This window comes from Triticum dicoccoides, chromosome 2A, assembly GCF_002162155.2.
Source record: "Triticum dicoccoides isolate Atlit2015 ecotype Zavitan chromosome 2A, WEW_v2.0, whole genome shotgun sequence".
NCBI classification, from domain to species: domain Eukaryota; kingdom Viridiplantae; phylum Streptophyta; class Magnoliopsida; order Poales; family Poaceae; genus Triticum; species Triticum dicoccoides.
Window position 1 is genome coordinate 788,682,021 of NC_041382.1, and position 10,595 is coordinate 788,692,615.

At 45.1% G+C, this 10,595-nt stretch overlaps 1 pseudogene; it reads right to left on the bottom strand.

Annotated features, from left to right (window-relative positions):
• Window positions 1–2,561: 2,561 nt before the first annotated feature.
• LOC119357357 overlaps window positions 2,562–10,595 on the bottom strand; it is an 8,314-nt pseudogene continuing 280 nt past the window's right edge.

Below are 10,595 nucleotides of genomic sequence, written 5' to 3' on the forward strand. Positions count from 1 at the left end.
GACCAGCAGCCATGGCGCCGTCGTGGAGCTTCCTTCCGTCGCGGGCGCCGCCGTGGAGCTCCCTTAATTCGCGACCACCGTCCATGCCGGCGGGGCAGCGCCTCTGGCTGGTGGCGCCATGGCTCCGTGGAGGGCGGCACGTCGGGCGCCATGGCTGCGGGCTGAGGCTGGCAGCGCGTTGGGGGAGAAGAGGCCATGGTGAGGAGAAGAGGTTTCAGGGAGAGGGAGCAGTAGTGGAGGCGGAGGAGCGGCCGGCCGACGCCGACGAGGTGGACGGATGGGGGGGCGGCGCTGGTGGAAGGAGCGGCCGCCGACGCTCCATCGACCTCCTGGGGAAGAAGAGATGCAGGAGTGAAGAGAATGAGAAAGAGAGCTGACATGTGGCCCCCACGTGTCAGTTAACGGTCAAACAGACGATCAAACAATCAGTTTTCTTATGTGTGAGTCCCAATTGTCATAATCACGATCAATTGTAAAGCACTGGATGTTTTGGGTTTTTTGAAACAACCGGCCACCTATTTGGTAATTATCTAAGAAAAATTAAAAACCGGTAGTTTTTTGGAACCATAGCCTGTAAAGTAGTAGTTTTATGCTATTTACTCGGTTAAAGTTGCCGGTTGCACTCACTATAAAGGACAATGTGTTTTGAATTTCTTCAAGTTATGTGCGTTTGGATCTGAGGGTTCTAGCAATGATCCGGTGTTAGAGTGTATTGGAAGAAGAATAGTTCCTAAATTGAAGGATTCTCCTTTGGTAGCCAGAGCTCTAGGGCGCATGTCAAGGATGAACCATCAAGCATCGCATTGGAGTTCTATACTTGAGAGTGAACTGTGGGAGTTGGAACAAAAGGAAACCGAGATTTTTCCTGCCCTTTGGTCGAGCTACATTTGTTTACCACTCTATCTGAAGCAATGATTCGCATTCTGTGCCGTGTAGCCCAAAGATTACAAATTCGAGAAGGCATGCTTACAGTGGCGGAGCTTCAATGCGAGAAGCTCCGCCGGTGCATGCTTAGCTGAAATTTGGGTAGCAGAAGACTTTGTGGAACCTCAAGATGGTGTTCCAATTCAAGACATTTACTGTCAGTATTTTGAAGACCTTGTAGCATGGTCCTCCTTTCAAAAGGTCCATGGTGGGTACGTGATCCATGACCTGTTGCATGACATGGCACAAAAGGTTTCCGAGCATGACTGCTTCATATTAAGAAATGATAGTTGCTTTGATAAAGTTCCCCATAATGTTCGTCATCTGTATGTACTCCCTAGCAAGGACTTTGACGATTCCAGCTTGCTGAGACTGTGTAAGTACAGAAAGTTGCGTACCCTAATTTGTGAGAAGAATTTAGGGGGGCGAGCAGGCTTTGTAATGGACCACTGGCGTACTAAACTTCCGTGCATACGCGTGATTTGTTGTGCCTCTGATGATGAGTTGCCACATGGTATTGGCAACTGGCAGCATCTTCAGTGGAGCAACGGCAGTTTAAAAAAATAAAGGAAGCAGAGCAGATCGATAGAAGAATCAGCCTAAGGTATTTGTGGTAACACTTGGTTCCAGTCCAGCTTTTACTTATCTGTTGTTTGGAATTCCCTACATACTGAAAATAACTCGTGTATTATGCAGTAACAATCCGACCTAAATCGTTATTACTAAAGTATAAGCTTGTATTGTTTCTGCTTGTCAATTCCAATGGTTAGTCTGTATAGAATGTTGATGTGCTAGCTAATATTTCCGAAAGAAATTTGCGATGTTTGCAGTAATTTCATATATATATGACATTTTGGAAAAAACTTTGTACTTACAATTAGTGCCGCGTTGCGTGTTTTAGGTCGGAACTCTGTTTTTTTTTTCTCTCTTTTTTGTCAAATTTGCTTTACCAACCATGTTTTCTTCTTCAGGTGACTGAACACCATGGGCCATAGCTGCATAACTTGCAAGTTGGGAGACCTGGGACAACGAGACACCATTGGCTTCGTCTCGTCGTATCTATCTATCGGTCTGGAGCTGCGTCTCCGTTTTAGCAATTTGGTTGTGTCCATAATTCCATCTGGAGGTACACAGTCGTAATAAGCTTTGTTGTAACATATGAAACGGCATGCATCTCTTAGACATGTTGTTATGTTGTGTTTGGTGCATCTTAACTCTGTAATAGTACGTTTTATCTCTAAGACCGAAATGTGTATGCATTTGTATGAAACGACAGAGTTTGTGCTTGTGTCGTCTTTCTTGTTTGTTTTTCCATTCCCTGCTCGGTAAAGCTTGATGCATGTGTGTTACTTGAGACCGTCAGAGTAGAAATCTGAACTCTGAGATCATCTATCTAGTGTGTACTACATGTGAGGGTCAGGTGTTCCTTTGGACGACGAACGATCGCCATCAGCTTATTATCCAGATGGTGTATCAGCTTCTTTATCTATCTTCCCCATGATCATCATACAGCCTCAACACCGGTGTCTTCTTAGTCGACACCAGGTAAAACACAAACAAACAAAAACACAAAAAACACAACAGTTTAAAATGATTTGCAAACCAAACAGAAGCAGAATAGGAGCATTTGCTCGTGCTGCTTAATAAGATCCGAGTGAGAAATTTTTGCCAATTGATATGATATATGATACATACTACACTCACCCAACATCTCTCCCTCCTAGTCGTATCGTACCCACCAATCATCAAGTTACTATTTACAACGCCGGATAGCTAACAATACGAGGGTGGCAGTTCAGTCACGCCTCAGTGACCGGCCAACAAAAGAGTAGTAGTAGTAATCCAGTGCAGCACCAGTTTTACTTCAAGTTCAGGGTTATAGGCTCTGGTCGTCCAAGCAGATCACTTCAGGCCGCGCCCCTCTGGACATCATCGACGACGACTCTGGAGAGGACTCGATCACCGTCAGCTTCTCGTCCAGATCGTGTATCTGCTTTTTCAGCTTCTCCCCACGGTCAGGCAGCCTCGACACCAGCGTCTGCACCAGTTGCCGATTCTTCTTATCAGCAAACTATACATTATTTATTTATAAATAGGCAAAGAAAAAGACACTGCTCTTTCTGTGTTTCCAGACACAATTTACCGTGTTCGAGAGGGTTTGCGACAGGCGGTTGATTTTCGCCTTGATTTCCTCGGGGCTCTCTGAACTCGTATTGCTTGCAGAGTATGCTCTTGGAGTGAAGTCCTTCGGCTTGAAAGCATGGGCAGCGCTGCGACAAAATGTAGTCAGGTTAAAGTTGCCGGCTGCACTCACTCAGTAGACAATACTTAGAAAAGATTGACCTGGCTTACCCGTTGGCGACATAGTCCATCGAGGATGATGCCTTGTTGTACTGCCTGCCCATCATCGGCATGGCTGGGTGCTTGCTGCACACAAGAACATCAATTAAAGTTAGACAAGGCTTGGAACATGACTGCTAGTGCTAGCCAAATAAAAATGAGCAACCAGAAGCAACATTATTGCTGTGTGTTGAAAGGCATCAACACTGACCTCTCCATAGCTTCAGGCTCCAACGAAGGCAAGACTGCTGTTTTGGAAAATAGGAGGCTGTGATGGCTTACACCCGCTATCCCTTGTCGCTCCAGAAACTCTATGTGCTCCCTCAGTGACTCATCCCTGAAAATTTCAGTACAGGTAGGTGAACAAACATCTCAAAAGAGAGCAAGAATGATCACTAACATTTGCTATCAGGGAACTAAATTCAGAAACAAGCTGCCACATTTCTCTTTGGTCCCCACTGTTATCATAACTTTAACTAAAGCCTTTTTTTTTTTGACAGAAAGACTGTAAGGGAACCCCTTACAGTATAATTGGTGCAACAAACCCAAATTGCAAGTACCATGCCTTGAACCTGGGTGGGTGGGAAGGCATCAGCCCCTTCCCACCACTAGGCTATGCCTTAGTCTGCAACTTTAACTAAAGCCTTCAGTACATCAACATTTCTACATAACTCATAGAGGAATCTCGACATTTTGTACATGTTCTGGCAGATTAATACCACATAATAATCAAACCAGTTTGTTATATTTCAAGTTTATTATGATAAAAATGTACGAAACGCACATTGTGTAAATGAAGTGCCGGCATCAACTATCTATACAGAGCATTGGGCCAATCAGCAAACAAACTATTCAAAGTATCACTTGGTCAACTCATCAAGACCAAAGTAACTCTGCCATAACTAATAGAACAAAAGATCTTACATGACAAGCTGCTGTCCATGCTCTTCCTGCAATTGCTTTTGTGTAAGGGAAACATCAAAACCTTGTGCTGGCAGACTAAAGAGCTCTTGAATGTCCTGAAGATATGCGAAGAATTAGCTATATTAGTGAGTAAGACATCCAGCAAGCATTGACAAGAAACAGATTTCATCAAAGAAATGTTAAGAAAGGGTATCAGGATCATCACCCTCTTGCTGAAGTAGCGTGTTTGTTCTTTCTGCTCTGTGGCTGTTCTAAACAAAGCGCCCTTGAAAACCTGGAAAAAAAGGACAATTCAAGGAAGGGGAGGTGTAAAACTAAAGCCAGAAGTGCCGTATGAAAAGACATTGGAGTAAAAGATTATATATCATATTTGAACCTGCAATTTGTATATCTTTTCTTCGATGGTTCCAGAAGTCATCAAGCGGTATACAATCACATCTTTGGTCTGACCAATTCGATAAGCACGATCCACACTCTGATTGTCCGTACTGTAAAAGGAAGATTGGTTAAGGAACAAAATAGTTGATGTAGGCATTACATGAAACCAAAAGGAGAAACACTTGATCATGATGTGCACTGTTCAGGTACCTTGGATTCCAAGCAGGATCGACCACGATGACACGAGCTGCCTTGGTGAGTGTAAGTCCAAGCCCACCAACTTGTGTGGTCAGCAAAAATATTTGTGCTCCAGGCCCCTCTTGGAAGTCCTGGAGATACAAATCATAATACGTAAGCAACATAAAAGATATAGTCGAGTCCATGGTACAACACAGCACAAGAAAAGTGATGCGTGAATATTAACCTTCACGATCCTTTCCCTCTCAGCAATCTTGGTAGTACCATCAATGCGTAAAAACTTGTAGCCCTCCAGTAATATAGCTTCCTGTTGCAATAGTCAAATATGTAAGTAAACAGGCCAAAGTAGGTAAGATAGGCCAAACTTGTAGCCTTCCAATAATGTAACTTCCACATTTCAAATATGATGATGATGGACAAAATCAACAGCATTTGGGTGCAAATAGGGCAAAGAATAGATGCTGTTAGACGCAATTTTGATCCCAGCAGTAGATAAAAATGCCAAGAGGCAAGTAGTCATGCTAAAGATCATTTTATCAGAACATTTGAACTCAAGCAGTTGTACTATTATTACTTGAATGATCTGGCTCTTATTGAACAGGACTTGGGCAGGAGGACTTGAATTATCATGTAATCAGAAAGCGACTCTAAGGTGAATGTGCATACATTTTAATTCATTATGTCTACGAAAAACAGTCTTTTACTCTACTTACAGAGTTCATCGTGTATGTCCGTATGTGGAAATACAAAAGCAATAAAGGATGGAAGTCAATAACTATGCTTTGAATACAATATATCAAAAGAAAACGACATGCACTGAAAAGCAAACAAGAACAGACCTGAATAAGGTTTAGCATTTTGCGCGTCTGGGAAAAGATAAGGACATGGTGTCCCTCTTCAAGAAGTTTCCGCTGCAACATAAGATACGAACCACTTAGTTTACGTAACAAATACTCCATCTGGTTACAACTTTTAGAGGACTGAAGAGAGTACATTTCTACCAGCTACTACACATGCATTCATAAAAAAACACTTACCAACAAGGACATGATAAAAATTAATTTGCATGAGACCTCCTCGCCGACTTGCAGCGCTTGGTCATCATGAGCCATGTCTGCAAGGTTCATGGCCATTTTCTCTACCATACCCATATCCTTGTTATCCAACATGCCTTCCATGCCTTCCAAGATGTCCTCAGCAGCTCTCTTGGTCAATATCAATGGATGGTCGCATATTTTCTTCAATACCTGTTGAAGAACAAGAAAACAATGAATGATGAAGAGACTGACAAGATAAATAAGGGCAAAAGAATAAAAATGTCCTCAATTCTATATACATGCCTTATACTTTGACAGAGGATCACAAAAACAAAAGCCATATTTTGAATTCGAGTGGGTATATGATGAGCATAACATGAACAAGAACTGAAGGAGTACATGAAAGCAATAAGAGGACAGATAAAGGTGGACAAGATCGGTGCAAAGAAAAGGCTTTGACACTGATGCTTACCGTGATTGCAGCCAATGGTGATCCTTGCATCGATGAATGAACAAGATCACTGTTCAGAAAAGCTTCATATAGTTGCCTCTGCACCCAAAAGAAAGACAGGTCAAGATTATCATTGGCCAATTATTCAACCAGTTTTACATTCAATTTACACCAGAATTTGTACCTGGCAAGCTGTTAACCTCAGCCAAACAATTAGCTCGTTCTTCTTGGAAAGTTTTTTATCATCTGCCGAACCAGTATCAAGGAACACTTCACTTTTCATACGACGCAAGAAGTATGGCTTTATACGCTCCCTTAATGCCTACAAAGAGTATTCAAATACCAAACAAGAAAACACATATTATAACAAGTTCAGTACGACAGACTCAGACTTTTCAACAATGAAATGCAGCAAACTGAGATGGATCGATCTATATGGCTTGTCATCATCTCATGGCTTAAACTAAAAGTGGACACTAATCGGTCTGGAATTTTAATGCAGTTACACACTTCTTCCACATGTTAAATCAGAGATGAATGTACTACTTTGCTAATATATGGATACAGTTTGTGTAATATCAAACTCAGTTGATGCCCAACTGGTAATTTCACAGCAAAATGGCAAGAGCAAGAACTAATGCTTGCACATATTGGGGTATATCAAACACCATAACATAGAGGAACATCTCATCTCCAAATTAATAAACACCAAAAAGTCAAAAACCATGTGGAAACAATACTCTGTTTTCGAGTCGTTCGACTAGTCGCGACTAGTCGACGACTAGTCGATGAGTAGCTGCTCCAGGTTCGACTCAGACTCTCGACTCGACTCCTGGCATGAGTCGAGCGACTAGTCTCGACTAGTCACGACTAGTCGCTCTTTCTGGGTCGAGCGACTCACTTAAATTGAGCCCAACTGTTATATGGGCCGGCCCATCTCCCCTGGAAACCTAGATCGATCATCCCCCACCCCCTCCCCCCGATCGAACCCTCTCTAGCAGCCACCCCTGGTTGCCCCTGCTGCTGTTCTGCTCCTCCCCTCCTCTGTTCTGCTCCTCCCCTCCTATGGTGTGCTCCTCCCCTCCTCCCCTGCTACTGTGCTCCTCCCCTCCCCTGGTTGCTGCTCCTGCTGTTGTGCTCCTCCCCTCCTCCCCTGGTTGATGTGGCTGCTGGTGTGCTCCTCCCCTTGTTGCTGCTGCTGCTGTTGAGCACTTGTGCTCCTCCCCTGGCTGCTGCTTAACTCACGTCGACTCATCGCCATGTCGACTCATCGACCATGAGTCTAGACTAGTCTAGACTAGTCTAGAGTCGCCCCCCCTGAGCGACTCGTCGACTCATCGACTCGAAAACATTGAAACAATAACATGTTGCCTGACCACAATAAGAGGAACAGGGCTTGGTGTCACCCATCTTTTGGATATAAAAAAATAAGTATTACCTTTGCAACAGTTGAGCCTGTGTGCTTCTCTCGATTGGTGGCATTCTTGTCATTTCCTCGAATGATAGCCGATTCATATCTTGATTTGAATCTGCCATGTTCTCGAGATATAAATAACAGTATATGGTGCAAAACAATGGGACAATGTTATGTAGGAGGAGAGTACTTACTCGTCCTTATCACCCAAGACCTCCGGGCAACAGAAATAGAAGAGAGCCCACATTTCCTGTAAGAAAACACATGTTTATTTGCATTGGTAATAAGAGTGCAGAGCATATAGGAGCATCTACGGCAAGAAGTATTAAGAACTTGAGATGGGAGGTACCTTTAAATTGTTTTGAATAGGTGTTCCACTTATGACGATGCGGTGGACACAAGGTATTTCGAGTAAGCTTTTGGCCCTTTGAGTACTCGGGTTCTTGATAATATGTCCCTCATCAAGAATAACATAGTTCCATAACTTGCCATCCTCGTCTTCGTCAGCATCATTATATGAGTCACCTCTGATCAGCTTGTCATACTTCCCTTCCACGTTGCCATTGTAGAAGTCACCTCTGATCAACTTGTAATTGTTACGGACAATGTCGTATGTAGTCAGAAGGATACCGCCCTCCTGTAGAAGAGATAAGGAGTTACAATAGCTGCCATGACTCATTAAAATATGTTGAATGATAAGATAATCCTCTAAATAGCTAATGCAAAAATGAATATCTGCCGACTCACAGGTATTAAAATTTTCAAAACCAGAAGAACCCAAGATAAAAATGATTATGTTAAGAGTAGGAAACCATACCTTGAATGCATATTGAAGTTCAGAATTGCGAACATTTACGCTGGGACTAGAGTAACTGTGGAAACGAAAGGAACAACTTAGTGCTGATTGACAGGATTTGAGATCAAGCAAGTTCAGGAACAATAATATGTAATAGCAGATCTTACTCCCTAATCTTATGTTTGAGGCCAACAACTGAAAGTTCCTTCGTCCAATGAGTGAGAAGTGTCTTTGGCGCAACCACCAACACTCTCTTGATTAAGCGGCAATGGAATAATCCAGCCAGGAAGGCAGAAACCTGCAAGATAGAAGTAAGGATGCAAGTATTCGTCAGCAAATTGCAGTCACATGGGACCACTTCATATTCATACTATACTGTGGCTGAAGGAAACAAGTGCAGATGAACTTTGTGGCAGAGAGCTAGCTAGGAAACAACTATATATAAACATAGAGTAGAAAAAAAGAAGAAGCTATTCTTCTCTCTGATGATGATTTCTTCGAGTTGTACAAATGCAGAAACTAAAGGGCACAAAGGATGCAGGTTCTCAAACAAATTATGAGCTATCACTACCAAAAAAACATGAATGTATTTGCTGCAAGAAAAAAACATGAAGGTATAGACAGCAAACCCTTGCCGCATTCTAACGCCATAATACATAAGGTATACACTGCTCCAATCAATAGTTATAATTCTGAGAAGTGAGATACATAAGGTCATCACAGCACCTAAAATCCATCAATGGTAGCACTTGATATTCATTTGACCCTTGTTCTAACTAAACGACAATTAACAGGATATGAATCATTGAGATTGGAAACAGAATGAAGGGGTTAAACAGACGGACCTGCATGGTCTTGCCGAGACCCATGTCATCCCCAAGGATCCCTCCAGTTCCCCTGCAATGCAGAACCCAGAGCCACTTGAGGCCCTCGCGCTGGTGGGGGTAAAGCATCTTGAAAATGCTTCCCGGGAGCTTGTACGGCTTGACCATTTTGCCGCACCCGGTGGGCTCCATCTTGAAATCCTCTGTCTTCTCCCAGCCAACATCCTTCTCGGAGTCATCAGCAGCACGGTTCTCCTTCTCCTCGCTGACACCGTCATCGTCTTCATCAAAATCCGCAAAGGATGAGGGCTTTGATGCGGCCCTCTTGCCCGACTTGGCGCCGCCATAAGCACTTGCCCCGGTTTTCTTCCCCATGTCATTGGCATCATCCAGAACACGGCGGTCGGTGAAAGCAGAGGCGAACGATAAATCTGGGTCGGGTTTCTCCACCTTGACTTCCCTCTTGACCACCGCCGCGGCTTTGCTGTTCCACTTGGCACTGGTCTCCTCCTCATCACCAAGGTCAGAGAAGTCGAATGGTGAATCTGGGACTTGCGGTTTCTCCAGCTTGAATTCCTTCCTGACCGCCGCCGCCGTGGCTTTGCTGTTCCCCTTGTCGACAGACTCCTCCTGAGCAGTAAGATCGGTTAAGGCAGAGGTGAATGGTGAATCACCGTGGAATTGTGGTTTCTCCGGCTTAATTTCCTTGCTGACCGTCGCTGCCGTGGCTTTGCTGTTCCCCTTGTCGACGGACTCCTCCTCCTCCTCCTGAGTAGCCAGATCGGCGAAGGCAGAGGAGGCGGATGACGGATCTGGGAGTTGCGGCGGTTTCTCCACCTTGACTTGCCTCCGGACCACCAGCGGCGCCTCATCCTCAGACTCGTCGGAGCTGGAGACGTCGACGGGGGAGGGGGCACCCGATTCCGGCCCCTTGGGAGGCGGCGCGGAGGAGGAGGAGCCGTCGGCGGCGTCGAAGAAGCCGTCGTCCTCGCCAGATTTGGGAGGCAGCGGGGAGGAGGAGGAGGAGGAGGAGCCGGCGGCGGCGTCGTAGAAGCCGTCGTCGTCGTCCTCGGCGTTGACGGCGCAGGGGAGCGGGGCCCGGGCCTGCGCGGGACGGGGGCGGGCCTTGGGCCTGTCGACGGAGAGGGAGTCGAGGCGGGTGGTGAGGTCGTCGAGGATGTCGCGGATGCTGTCCTCGTCCTTGTGGTCGGCGTCGGGGTCGGGGGAGGAGGAGAGCTTGCAGAGGCGGCGGCGGCCGGCGAGCTTGACCTTGCGGTCGTGGGGCTCGTCCGCGTGCGGTTGCGGCGGG